Source organism: Vigna unguiculata, chromosome 9, assembly GCF_037176805.1.
Source record: "Vigna unguiculata cultivar grain cowpea cultivar isolate G323 ecotype 2 chromosome 9, ASM3717680v1, whole genome shotgun sequence".
Taxonomy (NCBI): Eukaryota; Viridiplantae; Streptophyta; class Magnoliopsida; order Fabales; family Fabaceae; genus Vigna; species Vigna unguiculata.
Genome location: NC_140800.1, coordinates 24,037,501 through 24,046,530, shown reverse-complemented (window position 1 = coordinate 24,046,530; position 9,030 = coordinate 24,037,501).

Here is a 9,030-nt window from a genome sequence, read left to right as displayed (position 1 = left end):
TTTCATTTTTTCACAAATCTCCCCACCAAGCCATCTAGCTATGCCGCGGTGCACCGACCAACTTGGCCATGTGCAAAACCCTCCGAACTCAAAACTTTCGTGCACCAAGAATTTCATGGTATTCATTTGGGGACATTTGGAGGCCTTTCCAACCCTCACATCTCAAAAACCACGAATTTCATTTTTTCACAAATCTCCCCACCAAGCCATCTAGCTATGCCGCGGTGCACCGACCAACTTGGCCATGTGCAAAACCCTCCGAACTCAAAACTTTCGTGCACCAAGAATTTCATGGTATTCATTTGGGGACATTTGGAGGCCTTTCCAACCCTCACATCTCAAAAACCACGAATTTCATTTTTTCACAAAACTCCCCACCAAGCCATTTAGCTATGCCGTGGTGCACCGCCAACCTTGGTCATGTGCAAAACCCTCCGAACTCAAAACTTTCGTGCACCAAGACTTTCATGGTATTCATTTGGGGGCATTTGGAGGCCTTTCCAACCCTCACATCTCAAAAACCACGAAATTCATTTTTTCACAAAACTCCCCACCAAGCCATTTAGCTATGCCGTGGTGCACCGCCAACCTTGGCCATGTGCAAAACCCTCCGAACTCAAAACTTTCGTGCACCAAGACTTTCATGGTATTCATTTGGGGGCATTTGGAGGCCTTTCCAACCCTCACATCTCAAAAACCACGAATTTCATTTTTTCACAAAACTCCCCACCAAGCCATTTAGCTATGCCGCGGTGCACCAACAACCTTGGCCATGTGCAAAACCCAACCAACTCAAAACTTTCGTGCACCAAGACTTTCATGGTATTCATTTGGGGGCATTTGGAGGCCAATCCAACCCTCACAACTCAAAAACCACGAATTTCATTTTTTCACAAAACTCCCCACCAAGCCATTTAGCTATGCCGTGGTGCACCGACAACCTTGGCCATGTGCAAAACCCAACCAACTCAAAACTTTCGTGCACCAAGACTTTCATGGTATTCATTTGGGGGCATTTGGAGGCCATTCCAACCCTCACATCTCAAAAACCACGAATTTCATTTTTTCACAAAACTCCCCACCAAGCCATTTAGCTATGCCGTGGTGCACCGCCAACCTTGGCCATGTGCAAAACCCTCCGAACTCAAAACTTTCGTGCACCAAGACTTTCATGGTATTCATTTGGGGGCATTTGGAGGCCTTTCCAACCCTCACATCTCAAAAACCACGAATTTCATTTTTTCACAAATCTCCCCACCAAGCCATCTAGCTATGCCTCGGTGCACCGACCAACTTGGCCATGGGCAAAACCCTCCGAACTCAAAACTTTCGTGCACCAAGAATTTCATGGTATTCATTTGGGGACATTTGGAGGCCTTTCCAACCCTCACATCTCAAAAACCACGAATTTCATTTTTTCACAAATCTCCCCACCACTAAACAATATCAGGAACCTCCCCACAAAATTTCATTCAGTTTGGCCAAGGTCTTAAATTTGACAAATTTTGGCACCAAGCTATCTAGTCGCGGTGCACCGACCAACTTGGCCAAGTGCAAAATGCATCCAATTCAAAACTTTTGTGCACCAACACTTTTACAGTACTCATTTGGGGACATTTGGAGGCCTTTCCAACCCTCACATCTCAAAAACCACGAATTTCATTTTTTCACAAATCTCCCCACCAAGCCATCTAGCTATGCCGTGGTGCACCGCCAACCTTGGCCATGTGCAAAACCCTCCGAACTCAAAACTTTCGTGCACCAAGACTTTCATGGTATTCATTTGGGGGCATTTGGAGGCCTTTCCAACCCTCACATCTCAAAAACCACGAATTTCATTTTTTCACAAAACTCCCCACCAAGCCATTTAGCTATGCCGCGGTGCACCGACAACCTTGGCCATGTGCAAAACCCAACCAACTCAAAACTTTCGTGCACCAAGACTTTCATGGTATTCATTTGGGGGCATTTGGAGGCCAATCCAACCCTCACAACTCAAAAACCACGAATTTCATTTTTTCACAAAACTCCCCACCAAGCCATTTAGCTATGCCGTGGTGCACCGCCAACCTTGGCCATGTGCAAAACCCTCCGAACTCAAAACTTTCGTGCACCAAGACTTTCATGGTATTCATTTGGGGGCATTTGGAGGCCTTTCCAACTCTCACATCTCAAAAACCACGAATTTCATTTTTTCACAAATCTCCCCACCAAGCCATCTAGCTATGCCGCGGTGCACCGACCAACTTGGCCATGTGCAAAACCCTCCGAACTCAAAACTTTCGTGCACCAAGAATTTCATGGTATTCATTTGGGGACATTTGGAGGCCTTTCCAACCCTCACATCTCAAAAACCACGAATTTCATTTTTTCACAAATCTCCCCACCACTAAACAATATCAGGAACCTCCCCACAAAATTTCATTCAGTTTGGCCAAGGTCTTAAATTTGACAAATTTTGGCACCAAGCTATCTAGTCGCGGTGCACCGACCAACTTGGCCAAGTGCAAAATGCATCCAATTCAAAACTTTTGTGCACCAACACTTTTACAGTACTCATTTGGGGACATTTGGAGGCCTTTCCAACCCTCACATCTCAAAAACCACGAATTTCATTTTTTCACAAATCTCCCCACCAAGCCATCTAGCTATGCCGCGGTGCACCGACCAACTTGGCCATGTGCAAAACCCTCCGAACTCAAAACTTTCGTGCACCAAGAATTTCATGGTATTCATTTGGGGACATTTGGAGGCCTTTCCAACCCTCACATCTCAAAAACCACGAATTTCATTTTTTCACAAATCTCCCCACCAAGCCATCTAGCTATGCCGCGGTGCACCGACCAACTTGGCCATGTGCAAAACCCTCCGAACTCAAAACTTTCGTGCACCAAGAATTTCATGGTATTCATTTGGGGACATTTGGAGGCCTTTCCAACCCTCACATCTCAAAAACCACGAATTTCATTTTTTCACAAAACTCCCCACCAAGCCATTTAGCTATGCCGTGGTGCACCGCCAACCTTGGCCATGTGCAAAACCCTCCGAACTCAAAACTTTCGTGCACCAAGACTTTCATGGTATTCATTTGGGGGCATTTGGAGGCCTTTCCAACCCTCACATCTCAAAAACCACGAATTTCATTTTTTCACAAAACTCCCCACCAAGCCATTTAGCTATGCCGCGGTGCACCAACAACCTTGGCCATGTGCAAAACCCAACCAACTCAAAACTTTCGTGCACCAAGACTTTCATGGTATTCATTTGGGGGCATTTGGAGGCCAATCCAACCCTCACAACTCAAAAACCACGAATTTCATTTTTTCACAAAACTCCCCACCAAGCCATTTAGCTATGCCGTGGTGCACCGACAACCTTGGCCATGTGCAAAACCCAACCAACTCAAAACTTTCGTGCACCAAGACTTTCATGGTATTCATTTGGGGGCATTTGGAGGCCATTCCAACCCTCACATCTCAAAAACCACGAATTTCATTTTTTCACAAAACTCCCCACCAAGCCATTTAGCTATGCCGTGGTGCACCGCCAACCTTGGCCATGTGCAAAACCCTCCGAACTCAAAACTTTCGTGCACCAAGACTTTCATGGTATTCATTTGGGGGCATTTGGAGGCCTTTCCAACCCTCACATCTCAAAAACCACGAATTTCATTTTTTCACAAATCTCCCCACCAAGCCATCTAGCTATGCCTCGGTGCACCGACCAACTTGGCCATGGGCAAAACCCTCCGAACTCAAAACTTTCGTGCACCAAGAATTTCATGGTATTCATTTGGGGACATTTGGAGGCCTTTCCAACCCTCACATCTCAAAAACCACGAATTTCATTTTTTCACAAATCTCCCCACCACTAAACAATATCAGGAACCTCCCCACAAAATTTCATTCAGTTTGGCCAAGGTCTTAAATTTGACAAATTTTGGCACCAAGCTATCTAGTCGCGGTGCACCGACCAACTTGGCCAAGTGCAAAATGCATCCAATTCAAAACTTTTGTGCACCAACACTTTTACAGTACTCATTTGGGGACATTTGGAGGCCTTTCCAACCCTCACATCTCAAAAACCACGAATTTCATTTTTTCACAAATCTCCCCACCAAGCCATCTAGCTATGCCGTGGTGCACCGCCAACCTTGGCCATGTGCAAAACCCTCCGAACTCAAAACTTTCGTGCACCAAGACTTTCATGGTATTCATTTGGGGGCATTTGGAGGCCTTTCCAACCCTCACATCTCAAAAACCACGAATTTCATTTTTTCACAAAACTCCCCACCAAGCCATTTAGCTATGCCGCGGTGCACCGACAACCTTGGCCATGTGCAAAACCCAACCAACTCAAAACTTTCGTGCACCAAGACTTTCATGGTATTCATTTGGGGGCATTTGGAGGCCAATCCAACCCTCACAACTCAAAAACCACGAATTTCATTTTTTCACAAAACTCCCCACCAAGCCATTTAGCTATGCCGTGGTGCACCGACAACCTTGGCCATGTGCAAAACCCAACCAACTCAAAACTTTCGTGCACCAAGACTTTCATGGTATTCATTTGGGGGCATTTGGAGGCCATTCCAACCCTCACATCTCAAAAACCACGAATTTCATTTTTTCACAAAACTCCCCACCAAGCCATTTAGCTATGCCGTGGTGCACCGACCAACTTGGCCATGTGCAAAACCCAACCAACTCAAAACTTTCGTGCACCAAGACTTTCATGGTATTCATTTGGGGGCATTTGGAGGCCAATCCAACCCTCACAACTCAAAAACCACGAATTTCATTTTTTCACAAAACTCCCCACCAAGCCATTTAGCTATGCCGTGGTGCACCGACCAACTTGGCCATGTGCAAAACCCAACCAACTCAAAACTTTCGTGCACCAAGACTTTCATGGTATTCATTTGGGGGCATTTGGAGGCCAATCCAACCCTCACATCTCAAAAACCACGAATTTCATTTTTTCACAAATCTCCCCACCAAGCCATCTAGCTATGCCGCGGTGCACCGACCAACTTGGCCATGTGCAAAACCCAACCAACTCAAAACTTTCGTGCACCAAGACTTTCATGGTATTCATTTGGGGGCATTTGGAGGCCATTCCAACCCTCACATCTCAAAAACCACGAATTTCATTTTTTCACAAAACTCCCCACCAAGCCATTTAGCTATGCCGTGGTGCACCGACCAACTTGGCCATGTGCAAAACCCAACCAACTCAAAACTTTCGTGCACCAAGACTTTCATGGTATTCATTTGGGGGCATTTGGAGGCCATTCCAACCTTCACATCTCAAAAACCACGAATTTCACTTTTTCACAAATCTCCCCACCAAGCCATCTAGCTATGCCGCGGTGCACCGACCAACTTGGCCATGTGCAAAACCCTCCGAACTCAAAACTTTCGTGCACCAAGAATTTCATGGTATTCATTTGGGGACATTTGGAGGCCTTTCCAACCCTCACATCTCAAAAACCACGAATTTCATTTTTTCACAAATCTCCCCACCAAGCCATCTAGCTATGCCGCGGTGCACCGACCAACTTGGCCATGTGCAAAACCCTCCGAACTCAAAACTTTCGTGCACCAAGAATTTCATGGTATTCATTTGGGGACATTTGGAGGCCTTTCCAACCCTCACATCTCAAAAACCACGAATTTCATTTTTTCACAAAACTCCCCACCAAGCCATTTAGCTATGCCGTGGTGCACCGCCAACCTTGGTCATGTGCAAAACCCTCCGAACTCAAAACTTTCGTGCACCAAGACTTTCATGGTATTCATTTGGGGGCATTTGGAGGCCTTTCCAACCCTCACATCTCAAAAACCACGAAATTCATTTTTTCACAAAACTCCCCACCAAGCCATTTAGCTATGCCGTGGTGCACCGCCAACCTTGGCCATGTGCAAAACCCTCCGAACTCAAAACTTTCGTCCACCAAGACTTTCATGGTATTCATTTGGGGGCATTTGGAGGCCTTTCCAACCCTCACATCTCAAAAACCACGAATTTCATTTTTTCACAAAACTCCCCACCAAGCCATTTAGCTATGCCGCGGTGCACCGACAACCTTGGCCATGTGCAAAACCCAACCAACTCAAAACTTTCGTGCACCAAGACTTTCATGGTATTCATTTGGGGGCATTTGGAGGCCAATCCAACCCTCACAACTCAAAAACCACGAATTTCATTTTTTCACAAAACTCCCCACCAAGCCATTTAGCTATGCCGTGGTGCACCGACAACCTTGGCCATGTGCAAAACCCAACCAACTCAAAACTTTCGTGCACCAAGACTTTCATGGTATTCATTTGGGGGCATTTGGAGGCCATTCCAACCCTCACATCTCAAAAACCACGAATTTCATTTTTTCACAAAACTCCCCACCAAGCCATTTAGCTATGCCGTGGTGCACCGCCAACCTTGGCCATGTGCAAAACCCTCCGAACTCAAAACTTTCGTGCACCAAGACTTTCATGGTATTCATTTGGGGGCATTTGGAGGCCTTTCCAACCCTCACATCTCAAAAACCACGAATTTCATTTTTTCACAAATCTCCCCACCAAGCCATCTAGCTATGCCGCGGTGCACCGACCAACTTGGCCATGTGCAAAACCCTCCGAACTCAAAACTTTCGTGCACCAAGAATTTCATGGTATTCATTTGGGGACATTTGGAGGCCTTTCCAACCCTCACATCTCAAAAACCACGAATTTCATTTTTTCACAAATCTCCCCACCACTAAACAATATCAGGAACCTCCCCACAAAATTTCATTCAGTTTGGCCAAGGTCTTAAATTTGACAAATTTTGGCACCAAGCTATCTAGTCGCGGTGCACCGACCAACTTGGCCAAGTGCAAAATGCATCCAATTCAAAACTTTTGTGCACCAACACTTTTACAGTACTCATTTGGGGACATTTGGAGGCCTTTCCAACCCTCACATCTCAAAAACCACGAATTTCATTTTTTCACAAATCTCCCCACCAAGCCATCTAGCTATGCCGCGGTGCACCGACCAACTTGGCCATGTGCAAAACCCTCCGAACTCAAAACTTTCGTGCACCAAGAATTTCATGGTATTCATTTGGGGACATTTGGAGGCCTTTCCAACCCTCACATCTCAAAAACCACGAATTTCATTTTTTCACAAATCTCCCCACCAAGCCATCTAGCTATGCCGCGGTGCACCGACCAACTTGGCCATGTGCAAAACCCTCCGAACTCAAAACTTTCGTGCACCAAGAATTTCATGGTATTCATTTGGGGACATTTGGAGGCCTTTCCAACCCTCACATCTCAAAAACCACGAATTTCATTTTTTCACAAAACTCCCCACCAAGCCATTTAGCTATGCCGTGGTGCACCGCCAACCTTGGTCATGTGCAAAACCCTCCGAACTCAAAACTTTCGTGCACCAAGACTTTCATGGTATTCATTTGGGGGCATTTGGAGGCCTTTCCAACCCTCACATCTCAAAAACCACGAAATTCATTTTTTCACAAAACTCCCCACCAAGCCATTTAGCTATGCCGTGGTGCACCGCCAACCTTGGCCATGTGCAAAACCCTCCGAACTCAAAACTTTCGTGCACCAAGACTTTCATGGTATTCATTTGGGGGCATTTGGAGGCCTTTCCAACCCTCACATCTCAAAAACCACGAATTTCATTTTTTCACAAAACTCCCCACCAAGCCATTTAGCTATGCCGTGGTGCACCGACAACCTTGGCCATGTGCAAAACCCAACCAACTCAAAACTTTCGTGCACCAAGACTTTCATGGTATTCATTTGGGGGCATTTGGAGGCCATTCCAACCCTCACATCTCAAAAACCACGAATTTCATTTTTTCACAAAACTCCCCACCAAGCCATTTAGCTATGCCGTGGTGCACCGCCAACCTTGGCCATGTGCAAAACCCTCCGAACTCAAAACTTTCGTGCACCAAGACTTTCATGGTATTCATTTGGGGGCATTTGGAGGCCTTTCCAACCCTCACATCTCAAAAACCACGAATTTCATTTTTTCACAAAACTCCCCACCAAGCCATTTAGCTATGCCGTGGTGCACCGCGAAACTTGGCCATGTGCAAAACCCTCCGAACTCAAAACTTTCGTGCACCAAGACTTTCATGGTATTCATTTGGGGGCATTTGGAGGCCTTTCCAACCCTCACATCTCAAAAACCACGAATTTCATTTTTTCACAAAACTCCCCACCAAGCCATTTAGCTATGCCGCGGTGCACCGACAACCTTGGCCATGTGCAAAACCCAACCAACTCAAAACTTTCGTGCACCAAGACTTTCATGGTATTCATTTGGGGGCATTTGGAGGCCAATCCAACCCTCACAACTCAAAAACCACGAATTTCATTTTTTCACAAAACTCCCCACCAAGCCATTTAGCTATGCCGTGGTGCACCGACAACCTTGGCCATGTGCAAAACCCAACCAACTCAAAACTTTCGTGCACCAAGACTTTCATGGTATTCATTTGGGGGCATTTGGAGGCCATTCCAACCCTCACATCTCAAAAACCACGAATTTCATTTTTTCACAAAACTCCCCACCAAGCCATTTAGCTATGCCGTGGTGCACCGACCAACTTGGCCATGTGCAAAACCCAACCAACTCAAAACTTTCGTGCACCAAGACTTTCATGGTATTCATTTGGGGGCATTTGGAGGCCAATCCAACCCTCACAACTCAAAAACCACGAATTTCATTTTTTCACAAAACTCCCCACCAAGCCATTTAGCTATGCCGTGGTGCACCGACAACCTTGGCCATGTGCAAAACCCAACCAACTCAAAACTTTCGTGCACCAAGACTTTCATGGTATTCATTTGGGGGCATTTGGAGGCCATTCCAACCCTCACATCTCAAAAACCACGAATTTCATTTTTTCACAAAACTCCCCACCAAGCCATTTAGCTATGCCGTGGTGCACCGCCAACCTTGGCCATGTGCAAAACCCTCCGAACTCAAAACTTTCGTGCACCAAGACTTT